Genomic DNA, 13470 nt, shown 5'->3' on the forward strand with positions numbered 1-13470 from the left:
TGGAAACATCTCGGGTGCCCATTCCTCTCATCTGCACTCCTTCTGACACTGCCCCATGCCTCTTCTCAGACTCATTCTACAATTTTTGACTCCCCATAGTTTTCTTTCCTTCCTCTAAGACTTCAGCTTATGGCATACAGTGCTTCCTACAACTTCATCTCTCCTCAGAATGCTCCTGTCACTGTCTTATTTATTAGATACCTGAATGTCCCTAACTACATGAACCTTTCACTGTACCCATCGGCAGAAGCCATCAATTCTTCCTTTAGTCCATAAGAGCTAATGTAGGACCAGCAAATTCACCTAAGTTCCATTATTACACCTGTGATTTGTATATTATCTTGGAAGACAGGGACAGTCTTTTAACTTCTCTTTAGTAGCTTTCAATTAACTCAATACTCTATATTTTAAAAATCTAGCAGAATTTTATTTTATCTTGTTTTTTTTTTGTTTGGCTTTTTTGTTTTTGTTTTTGTTTTGTTTTGTGTCAAGGCCTCACTCTCTTGCGCACACTGGGTTGGAATTCATGATGTGTTTAAGATTGCTGTCCAACCTGTGGCAGTTCTACCATCCCAGCATCCCAGCTGCCAGGGTTAGGGCCACAACTACTATATCTGCCTTAAAATCTTGCTTTCTGGGATTCACTTTTTCCTTTCTACTACTTATATCTGCTCAGAACTGCCCAGAAAATGGTTCATACTGTTCTCTTTTTGTTTTGTTTTGTTCTATTTTTTTGTTTTTTTGTTTTTGTTTTTTGTTTTTTTTGTTTTTTTTTACAATGGTGGTATTTGTCTTTTATTTCCAGCTTCATGCTTATAGTGTATTTAGGTTGGGGGGGGGGATTGCCCATAAAGTTCTGAGTCACTATGACACATAGTTCCAATTAGAATTTTCTATTTTTGCTTAGCTGGAAATTATTTATCTCCCCCAAAACCTGGCCCCTATGATGGAATGTAGAGCACTCTTCTGTCAGTTTTCATGGGTGCCACAATCTCTGCCTGCCCCCTCCAGGGCCCGGTACCCCCCACTACCAGGCTACCAGTAAAGTAGCTTCTCTTCTCCTTCAGACATCCTAACACCACCTGCCTCCCGAGGGACCCAGGCTCATTTTGAAGAACTTACCCTATTATTGTCCATGTAGACTCCCTCACTGTTTCTTCTTGTGTATGTCCCAAACCTACCAACGCATGACTCCTGTTTGTATATATTTTTTCCCCAGAACCCCACTTCTCCCTTTGTAGGTTCATTCTTTCTCTTCTCCTCCCTAAAGAATCTAATCCTATCTTATGAGGACCTGCACGGACTGTTTGCTACTTCTGCCTATAGAAAAGTTACTTGAGGCCCATCATCCACTGACCTTCATGGAGTGCCTGCAGATAGAACCGACATCTACCTTGCCTTGGGAATTATACCCTGGCTAAGATGATATACACTTTTGTTCACTCCACAGCTAAAACCATCACTTTCTCCATCCCTTGGGTCTTCTGTCTCCACCTCAAGAACCTTTTGGGAACATCTGCTTTCTCCCTAGTAAGTACACTCATTTATCTTTTTCCTGGTACTTGATCCCTGAACATTAAGACTATCCAAAATCACCTATTTGCCCTCAGTGTCAAAAGGCAACTCCTTGCCAAATGGCACTCAAATCCTTGTGTATAAGAAGTTTTGTGGTGCCTCTACAAGCTCTTCTAATCAGATTCAGCATCTGCATTGTCCAACCACTCTTTTTTCCTGTGACGTGGCTCCTATCTGGAATAGCACCCAGCCCTCAGGTCAGAGGCCAATATAATGTGGATATTTGATACAAAACCTGCCATCTCAAGAATCACTTCAGAAGTCTTTCCTGTTCCACAGATCAGAGGTCACAAGCCATCAATCTTGTGTACACCCTCCTCTCTGCAGACTTACGTAAAACACTCGCTGGAGAAATCAGGGACCTTGCATTTTCTTAGCTGAACTGGAATTACTTCAGCTACGACATTCACGAATCAACACCAATTGTGTGCAAGACTGAGCTTCAAGCATCTCCCAACTGATCCCAAATCAGCCACATCAAAGTAATAGGGAATACAGACCCAAATCTACTCAACTGGGGTAGGGGTGAACAGAAACTCATGCCAGAAGACACAGTCCATGATTTAAGGTCCTATATCAAGATCTGTCTCAAAATCCAAGCACTATGAAAATTTAAGGCAACTTGTCTCCTAAGTAAATAAATAAATAAATACTCATCATAGTGTTTGTACCCAGTGAGGATAGCTTAGATAAAACTCAAGACAAGGAATTTAAGGAACAATTTTAAACATGTTCAAAAAATTTGAGATTTTAAAAAACATGAACAATTACCTGAAATAACTTTAAAGTGCTTGGGAAGGAAATCCTGACTGTAATCAGAGAAAACAAACGGCTGAATGAAATAAGGGCAATTCGGAATACAAAAATAGAACTCAATAAAGAGATAGAAATATTGAAGAAAAATTGAAACTGAAAATAAAAAAAAAAGTTCAATGAATCTAATAAAATGCTCAGCAGAAAGCCAACAGAATGGGTCATGTGGAAAACAGAATATTAGGGCTTGAAGACAAGATAGAGAAAGTGGATCGGTTGATCAAAGAAAATGACGGCCTTTTAAGAACTGTTTCAACAAAATATGGAGGATACTTGAAAATATCAAATCTATGAACTATAGACTTATAAGAAAGAGAATTTAAATAAAAATGTCTAAAATATTTTCAATAAAAAATCTTTTTTCTTTTTTTAAATTAATTTATTCAGATTACAACTCCATTGTTATCCCATCACTTGTATCCTTTCAATAAAAATCTTAGAAGAAAATTTCCAAATCTAGGCAAAGGAATGTTTTTCTAGATATAAGGAGCATGTAGAACACTAAATATAAAAAGCCATAAAAATAAATACACCATGAAATATTATAATGAAAACATTAAATATACAGAATGAGGAAAAGCCAATAAAATCTACAAGAAAGAAGGCCCAAGTCACAAATAAACGCAGGTCCATCTGACTTCGAGTCAGGATGACTTGGAGCCAACCTATATTACTACACCTAAAAAAATTTTCATGCTATTGAAAGACAAAAAAATGCTATAATTAAAAACAATTTAGAGAATATTTTATGACCCCTATGGCATCCTTACAGAGATGCTGAAAGGTATACTTTAGACAGACCAGAAGACTAAATATGGCAAAGAGGCTATGGGGAAAAAAAAAAACAGTGAATGGTACTAAGGTTATTATTTAAAGGAGAACTAAACAAACAAACAAACAAACAAAAAACCACCATGGCATCAAGAAAATGGGAACAATTAGTATACATCTGTCAATAACTTGAGTATTAAAGTTCCTCCTTGAAGTGACACACATTAGCTTATTGGACTAGAGATTAGTATTCATTTTCTTGTTGTCTACAAGAAATACACATTGCCTTCAAGAATAGACACTATTTTGGAGTGAATGGATGGATCAAGGAGTATTTCCAGCAAATGAGATGAGGAAACAAACAGGAATCATATTCTGTTAGTGATAAAGTAGACTAAATGAAAACAAAGAAGGTGAAGGTGATCATTTGGATCAAGATAACAACTCACCAAGAGAACATTGCAGTTATGAATATATACAAGCTAAATTCAGTGTATTTAGTTTTTTAAAGAAACACTACTTGAGGAGAGAACATAGATTTTCATTGTCTAGAATTTGTTGTTCAGAAATGACTCTGGGGTCATGGTATATTTTATTTTATTTTCTTTTTATATTTATCATTTAGCCCACTGAGTCCAGTTAAAACTCTTCATATGGTTTTAACAGACTGAAAAATACTGAGGTGGAGGTTTAGCAAACTAGTTACTATAATTGCATTGATTGACAAGAACAGCACCAGGCATCAGTTGGTCACTAGTTACTTATGTCCTATACACCAGCTAATAACTATAATAAGTGCAGAAATGGTTGGACCTATGTTCTCTCCTCAATTGGCCACTTTTTACCTTTGCTCAAGTACTCAGTACCTGTATTCAGTGTGCTTCAATTTGCCTTTTAAATCAACAAACTTTGTTCATTGACTTAGTCTTTATGGACAGAAAATAAAGCTGATAAACTCTCTTTTGTAACATACTAGGGTTTTCCTATTATAAATTTTATCTTTTAATTTTTCATGTGTTCAAGTGTTTTACCTGCATGTATATCTGTGTACCACATACATGCCTGGTGCTTGATGAGGCCAGAAGAGAATAACAGATCCTCTAGACCTGGAGATGGGTTTGAGCAGCCATGTGGGTGATGATGGGAATCAAACCATGTTGTGTTTGATATGGAGCTACTTTGTATTTGAGTGTTAATTGCTTGTCCACCAATATCCTTTTTTTTTTTTTTGTCTTCTGAGCAAATGTTTACATACATTGAATGATACTATGTATCCTTGCCTCCTAAATTATCCCTGATTGGCCAATAAAATTGCCTATACTTGGTCTGGGCAAAAAAGAGGTAGGTGGAGCTAAGTTTGTGGGCTGGGAGAGCAGAAGGATCACAGAAGAGAGAGATGAGGAGAGGAGGAAGGAAAGAGAAAGGAGCAGGTCACCTTGGGTTAGCATGAACAAGAAGCACATGGCTCTGAAGATTAGCATGATGGAGAGAAACAGTCCAATGGAGCATGTGCAAGTATTTATGGGAATTTTGGATGGGATGTGAAGCCGAGAGATAACAAGGTAGTTTAGGGGGTTAAAATCTGCCCAGCCTCAGTGTTTAAAGGCATATTAAAAATCTAAAAAAAAAAAAAAAAAATTAAAAAAATAACAGAAACACTACTAAGCCTTAATCTACAGAATAACCTCAATACAGTAATAACAAAAAAGTGATTTCTATACTTCACTTTCAACAATGGAAGGATGGCCAGAAAAAATAAAGAGATAGGAATATAATATCATAGATCAATTAGACTAAATAGATATCTATGACATATTTCATCTGAGCACGACAAAACATTTCTCTAAGCAGTCCATGAACATTTATCTAAAATATCCCACATATTGGCACATAAATCAAAGTTCAACAAAAATAGGAAAACAAAAGCAATATGTGAGAAACCTATAGCCAGCATACTGCAAAATGGATTGAAACTCAGAGTAGTTCCATTAAAATCAGGAACAAGACAAGACTTTCCACTCTTTCTATTCTGATTTAAAGTATTCAAAGCCTTAGCTAAAGCATTAAGACAAGAAAGGGGGAATAAAAGGACATAAACAGGAAAATAACAAGTCACATACCCTAAAGATTCTACCAAAAAAAAAAACCCTCCTAGAACTGGTAAACATACTCAGAAATAAGGCAGGATTGAACCTAACATAGAAAAGCGAATACCAGCCCTATACACCAATGACAAACACACCAGCCAGAAGAGCTGGGGTTGAATGGACTTGGAAAAGACAGCAGCTTCAACAAATGGTGCTGGTAAAACTGGACGCTTACACGTTGAACAATGAAACTAGATCCTTATCTCTCATCCTGCACACACACACACAAAAATTCCAAATGTATCAAAGACCACAAGGTAAAGCCGGAAACACAGACATTGATAGGGGAAAAGGTAGGAAATAGTTAAGACTTTGTAAATAGCATTCTGTTGCTCAGGAAACAAGGCAAACAATTGACAATGAGAACCCCTTGAAATTAAAATGCTCCTGTGCAGCAAAAGAAATAGTAAGAAGAATAGTAAGAAAGAAAATATTGGATAACTACACATCTGACAGAAGATTTACACAAAGACCCAAAGAAACTAAATAATATGACAATGAAAACCCTACTTAAAAGTGGGCTGGGACAGAGGGGAGGACATCCTATTGGGACTCTAGATGAGAGAAGCATGGGAGAATAGCAAAGTAGAAGGATCCAGAGGGTCCTAGAAACCTACAAGTAGAACATTATGATAGGCACATTTGGGTCCAGGGGTCTGGCTCAAACTAAGGCACCAGCCAAGGACAATACAGGCGGTAAACTTTAAACCCCTACCCAGATCTAGCCAATGGTCAGAACACTCTGCACAGTTGAGTGGAGTATGGGATATGACTTTCTCACGTACTCTGGTGCCTCACATTTGACCATGTCCCCTGGAGGGGGAGACCTGGTGGCACTCAGAGGAAGGACAGCAGGTTGCCAAGAAGAGACTTGATACCCTATGAGCATATACAGGGGGAGGAAATCCCCCTCAGGAACAGTCATAGGGGAGGGGAATAAGGGAAAAAGGGGAGGGAGGGAAGAATGAGAGGACACAAGGGATGGGATAACCATTGAGATGTAACAAGAATAAATTAATTTTTAAAAAAGTGGGCTGGGAGACGGGGTGCTGAGGAATAGATTATCCTCTAGTATCGATGGGCTTTACAGCCTATAGCTGTGAAGAGTTGGCTAAGTTTAGAGTCCCAGCCATGAACTGTCTCTTGTTTAGAGAGCCCTAAGTGCCATTAAGACACTGTTTGTTACCTAAAGACAAAAGTCACTATTGCACCATCTAGGAGATCTTGCTGTTTCAGTATGTCTTATTATTATTACTATTTTTTTTTTTTTTTTAGTTTCTCTCTCTGAGGTTGGGAATCACTGACTTGGCAAGATTAGTAGCTAGCGAGGTCTGTCCCTCCCGCCCCCGCACACCCCCTGCTTCCCTAGGTCTTGGGTTACAGTCATATGCCAGCACGCCCAGCTTCATACATACGTGCTAGGCATCCGAACTCAGGTCCTCGTGCTTGCACAGCAAGTCCTTTACTAACTGAGCCACCTCCGCAGATCCTCGGCAGTCCTCTGCGTTTGTGGACATGGTATTTATTTCTGTTACACATCTGAGGTCTGCAGAACCTCCACTGATATTCCCCTTTCCATTTTTTATAATTATAGTTGGTGGTCTCTCTGTCTTTTTCTTTTCTTGTCAAGTTTGTAAAAACTGATTTTTGAAAGCAATCATATTTGTTTTCACTTATAATTTCTTTAATTTTTGTGTTTTATTGTTTATTTTCTTCTGGTGAATGTATGTTTCTTACCCTCACTGAAATGGTTTCAAGTGTAATTGATTACTTTTTCCTCTGTAAACCTGTTTAATGCCTTAACACATTATATTATAATTGTTTGCTATTTTTAATATTCCTTACTATTGTGTGAAGTCTTTCAGAATAGAGAATATAACACAATCATAGCTTTCTGTTCCTGTCTTGTATCTGAATCATAATAAATACTTAATAATTCTTGCTTTAATAGAATGACTAAATGAATGATTTATTGGGTGAAAGAATAAGCAGTTGAGCTAAGTCTGGAAACCCCATTTTCTACTTTTGACTAATGCATTTATTCTATTTTTAGTAGAATATTAGTTACTGCCCAGGTGCCATTTAAGTAAAGGGCAGGTCTTCCTTCATAAATGGGTAATGTTTGTTCTTTGATTTTACTTTTTTAATCTTTATGGCTGCAGAAGCAAGTAGAGCAATGTTTGGAATGACTATTCCACAAAGACTCTCACTCCAGCCCTTTAAAGGATATAACTGATACATAAATGTGCTGGTTTCTACTCGCATGCCCAGGAACACATCTGTCGCTTTTGTGCTATCTCATGGCATCTTGTAATCTTGCCAAGACACTTCCATCAGATGCGCTCTTCATAACCATAAGGCGTTTGTGTCTTCTGGGGCTTAGAAAGTACCTTGTTAATGTATAGAAATTTACTTAGAAATTTCTTTACAAAGAATCAAAAAACAGCAGTTTTTGAAAATAAGCTCATTTCTATTCTTTGTTTTGTGAATGTGAACTCGTTTCTGATCTTTGAAAAAGTGGCCTTAACCTTTGATGTGAGTTTTGCTAAAATCATCACAAATACTGAATTACAATGAATTCAATGTTTCTTTCTCATATATAAACCTATCTGTCCACATAACATCTTTCTCATAATCTTATGTGTATGTGTATATGTGATGGGTATATATGTATGTGTACATGTTCATGTGTGTATCTCTGGACACAGGCATGCACAGTACACATGGAGGACAGAGGACAATCTCAGGTGCCAATCAGTCCCAGCTTTCCATTCATTTGAAACAGGATCTCATTTTTCCTTTTCAAGAACAATTAAATGTGTTCTATGATAAATATATATGTATGTTATACATATACACATATATGTACATATACATCTAAACACATGCAATATATATGTGCATAAATACACTTACACATAATTTAAATACATACACATAACATGTATATACATATATACACATAACATACATATATACATAATATTTACTTGTATATACAATGTATATATGCATAAATACATATACATATACTTATTATTTTTAGAACCACTCAGTTTACGTTTCTGATCCCCTGAGTTTAGCCAGGGCCTCTTGTGTGATCATGGGTTTAGAACAATCCACTAGGTGCCTGCCTAGGGGGCTCACCACTGGGTCCACACTGGAAGACAATGACTCCCCTCCACTCTCAGAATAGCCAGTGGTTCAGTGGAGATGAATAGTGCTCCGTTAGCCTATCCTGATCCGTGATTGGCTGTTGGTAGGCCCAGTCTTGTGAAGGCCCCAGTACAGACAGCTGCAGCTGCTGTAAGGAGATGATTGCAATGGCTGGGCTCTGCCATGAAGATAGCCTCTTCCTCTATCTTCTGGCCCCTCTTCTTTTGACTCTTCCTCCAAATTCCCTAGGCCTTTAAAAGGGCATTATAATGTTAGGGCTGGGTACAAAACTATCATTTATTCTTGGCATCTTGAGCAAGTAAGAGCCTCTGCATTCACTTCTGTTCATTGCAAAGAGAAGCTTCCCCCATTTAGACTAAGGGTAGCATTTGTCCGTGGTATAAACATAAACATGTATAAGCCAGTTTGGCTCCATGTCAATTTAGCTACTAAGCAATAGTAGTAAGCTGCCTCCTATTCCCTAAGATTTCCTTGGCCATGGACTTTTAATAGACTTAGAGTACTAGACATGAATTCTCTCCAATGGAGAGGGGGCTTATTTGGCTACTGCTGTAACAGTCATGCCACTATTATTGCACAGTGAGCATGTCTTGGCCAGCAGATTGTTATACTAGGCTGTAGAGTTCAAAGCTGGATGAGACTACAAATGGATGGTTTTTATGCCTGCAAAGCCCTTTCTGTCACCATGGAAGCTTGCCAGGATGGGAGGAGCTTCCCTTTCAGTTCCTGCTTGCCTTCTCTACATCACATGGGGGGCGGGGAAAGTGTTCTGTCTTCAGCAACAGGGTCTTATCATCTAGCTCTTGTAGGCACCAAGAGGAATAGGAAAAATCTATGTGATTTTGGAGGTCTCTGGGGCCTCACTGAACAGTAGCTGATAAGAAGATATCACACACCTGGCTCTGGGGATTAAAAAAAAAAATTCCTGGCACCTAGGAAGAAAACTATCTAGTCATGAAGACTATCTCTTGTTTAATTCCTTCTTCATGACTTTTAACTTATATTTTAAAAATGGCTTAGAAAGAGGTGGATTTGCTTATGTTTATCTTCATGTACTCTTTTTTTGGTTACCATCCCATCTTCACTCCCTTTCTGTCTCACCACCCCCCACTTTTCCCCTGATTAAATCTCTCTGCACACAGTACCCCCATTTCTACTTTCATATCTTCTACATTCTAGTACTTCTGTCTTCTAAGTCATCCTCCCCACCCCAGTGCCTCCTTTCCAGTTTCTTGGCTTCTATAGGAATTCCTAATTAAATGCACTAACCTAAAGATCCAACCGTAGACAGAAGCCACATGTCCTCTGCCACATTCCAAGTTCTCTCTTTGCTCACAAATGCACCTATAAGGCTAGTTGGTCTTAGATAGTTCAAGAAAAATCTCTTGTGTCGGTCTTCTGTCTTCCTGTAGGAGTCCTGGGATTATAGATGTATCTTGTAGTGCTTGGTACTGACATAGTGTGGGGGGGAGTTAAATTTAGGTTCTTATACTTGTCTCAGCAAACACTTTACCCATTGCACCATATTCCTAGTCTCCAGCTTCCCTCAGACAGCTTTAACAAATTAATCATAACAAAAGTCTCAGCCCTCGGGAGGCAGAGGCAGGCAGATCACTGTGTATTCGAAGCCAGCCTGGTCTACAAAGTGAGTCCAGAACAGCCAAAGCTACACAGAGAAACGCTGGCCCTAAAAACAAACAAACAACAAACAAACAAATACTAAAACCAAAACCAAAAAGCCAAACCGAAACAAATAAAAAACAAACCTATCAAACGAACAAACATACAAAACCCCACAAAACTCTCTTTACACACTGAGTAATAATAATGTGGTGGAGTTGTATAATCTAACATGTAGATGCCACAGGTTACCCAGAAAGTACAAGGAAGTGTTTCCTGGTTGGTTTGTAATATTTCAGGGTATTTCTCTAGACCTGGGGGTTAGAATGTAATGTTTTTTAACCTCATCCTTTACAAACCATTCCTTCTGAAAGCTATTACAATGAATGTCTAGATTTCTGTAACATATCACTGCTGACAGAGAGCATTGAAGTGTTGTTTTGTTTGGCCCACTAGTGCATATTAACTGTGCAATGTATTAAGTTTTATTATGAAGGTACTTTGATAACTTTTGTCTACCATGTTATTCATACTTATATTTTCTTCTCTCACCAACTTGTCCATATCTTATTTGTTAAGATATGAGTCTGTCTGAGTCTGGCTCGTTTTGTTTAATGCATAATTTTAGTGTCATTCATTCTCTTGAAAATGGCATGATTATGTTTTTAATGGTTTACTAATTCTCGATTGTGCATTCTCTCTTTGCGTTCGTCGTTGGTAGCCATACAGGTTGATTCCATGGCTCAGCCTTGTGAATAGTTCCACAGCAAGCATGGACATGAAGCTTTCTCTACTGCGTTATTTCCTTAGAAAATATTTTCAAGAGTGGTAGAGTTGAAGCATAAAGAAGTTCTATTTTTAGAATTTTAAGGTACTCCTATGTATTCTTATAAACAGTGTATCAATTTTTTCTCTCCAGAGCCTCATCAACATTAGCTGGGTTTGATTTGGTGAATAGTAGCCATTCTACCCGGGATGCTACAGAGTATCAATATAGTTCTTCTTGCATTTCCATGGTTGCTAAATTATTTTGATTGATATTAATGATGCATTGCTTTTAATTTCTGCATTATATTCTATTTCCTAAATCATGACTATTTATTTTGTCTCTCAAATAATTATTTTGGAAGTCATGTCTGGGTTATTTGTTTCTTTGTCTAACAATATTTAGCATACGAATCATAAGAAATGTGAAAGTTAAACATTAATTATTATTCTTTTTTCTTTTTCTTCCCTCTCACTGAGAAGATGCAAGTGTGGATACTGCCCCATTCTTAAACGAGGAGAGTAAATTGAACGATATATTTTCATCTGCTGGATATGGCATATTTCATCGTAAGAATTAAGTTAATTTCCTCTTCAAAAAAAAATCCTCCTATGCTATCTCATGCCTTTCTCCTAATTTCAGAGGCTCATTCACAGAATAAGGCAATATTCTGCATGGAGTAATAAAAACGAAATAGAACCAAGATAGAAAATCAGACCTGGCATTTAGGAGACAGTTTTAATATGCCACAAATCCTCGCATCCTTAGGGCTGCAGCAGAGTTAATAGACTTATAGTATGCCCTGTGAAGCTGTAGAACAGAAATAACTGATAAGGAAACAAATTAGCTAAAACACAGTCAGGACCTCCCCCTCTGTAGTGGCTGATGAATTTTTGGCCCACAGAGTAGCATTTGCTATTGATACAAAACAAGGTGTCCAACCAGGTAAGGTTCTAGAAGATTTGAGAGAACTGTACTTCAAAGTCATGTTGACCATTGTTTTCCACGTAAAAGAACTGTTCTCAGTCCACCTGAATTTTCCACTTCCCTTGTCAAATTTTCTAAAATATATTTTATTAATTTATTCATATTACATCTTAATTGTTATCCCATCCCTTGTGTCCTTCCATTTCTCCCTCCCTCCCATTTCCCCTTATTCCCCTCCCTTATGACTGTGACTGAGGGGGACCCCCTCACCCTGTATATGCTCATAGGGTATCAGGTCTCTTCTTGGTAGCCTGCCATCCTTCCTCCCTTGTCAAATTTTATGAACACAATGCTATAAGGAATTTTCTGTCATTATTAACTTGTCTTATTTCCCAGTCTGTTCTCTTGGCCTCGACCTTAACCTCAGCTGATTATATTTTAGCATCTTTTTTTTTTTTTTCATCAGTTTAGCACCTGATTTTACAGTGATCATCTGTGAAGAAAACTATGTTCTCCCCAGGTCTGCTTATATAGGTGAATTACTTCCACAGATATTCTGAAACAACAGGCAGGTAATAATCTGGATCCTGACCCATCACCCTGTGTCTTCCAACCTTCCTTCACATTATGTGAAATTTGAATGCACTAGGCTGCATTGAGAGAACCGTGAGGAGAAAGGATTGCCTTGAGAAAATAATCTCATACACTTTATGGTTACAGGGACTACCTGGAGTGCTCCATTCACTTCTGGAAACCATTTTTTTTTTTTTTTTAAATACAGATGTGGCCAAAAAGATAGAAGGCAGTGAACACTGACCAGGATATTCAGAACTGGCAGCAATCATTAGAGGATAGCTAGGTGGACTATCACTTGTGTTTATTTTTAATACCTGAAAGTAATTAAATCCATTCTGTAATTCTACAGAGAAGCAGACAGGTCAGTGGGTAAAAATTACATGGAAATTGTTGTAAGGCAGGAAAAAGAAGCAAATTCTCTTTGACACTACTTCTACAGTGCATTTTGGCTTTCACTTTACATTCATTGTAGGCCCAACAACAATCATCACCCATGGTAACTATTTTGATGATCTTCCCTCCAGCCTCTCTTCCTCCATTCTTTTTTTTTCTTCTCCAACTCATCCTAGAAAAGGCAGGCAGGGACATTATTTTTCTAAACCCAAAACAGACCATGTAGTATCAGCCTAAACCTATCTTAGCATTCTACTTAGGATAAATTATCAAAAGCAAATTTATTTTCTTGCCTGCAGCCTTCTAAGTAATCTACTCAAACTACTGCTTCTATTCTGGCCACATTAGCCAGTGACTTTTTCCAGAAACAGAATATTGATCAGTGCTTTTGCTGTTGTTCCTGTCCTTGTTCACATCCTTGGATCTGACAGGCTCCTACTGCTGCCACCTTGTCATTTAACAATCACCCAAGTGCTGCCTTTGGAGAGGGCCTTAGCATCACTAGCTACTTATACCAAGCAGTTCCTCCCTTGCTGCCATGATATTTTGTTTCTCTTCCTAGCTCTTAATATTTCCAAAAATTACTCATTGTACTTTTTCCTTTTAGAACTGCAATTTCAGAGTCATGAGCCCAAACCTTCCCTTTGGTCATCACTGTACCTACAGTAGCAAGGACAATGACCGTTGAAGAGGACAGGAGAGACT

This window comes from Acomys russatus, chromosome 23 (assembly GCF_903995435.1).
Source record: "Acomys russatus chromosome 23, mAcoRus1.1, whole genome shotgun sequence".
In the NCBI taxonomy this organism is placed as follows: domain Eukaryota; kingdom Metazoa; phylum Chordata; class Mammalia; order Rodentia; family Muridae; genus Acomys; species Acomys russatus.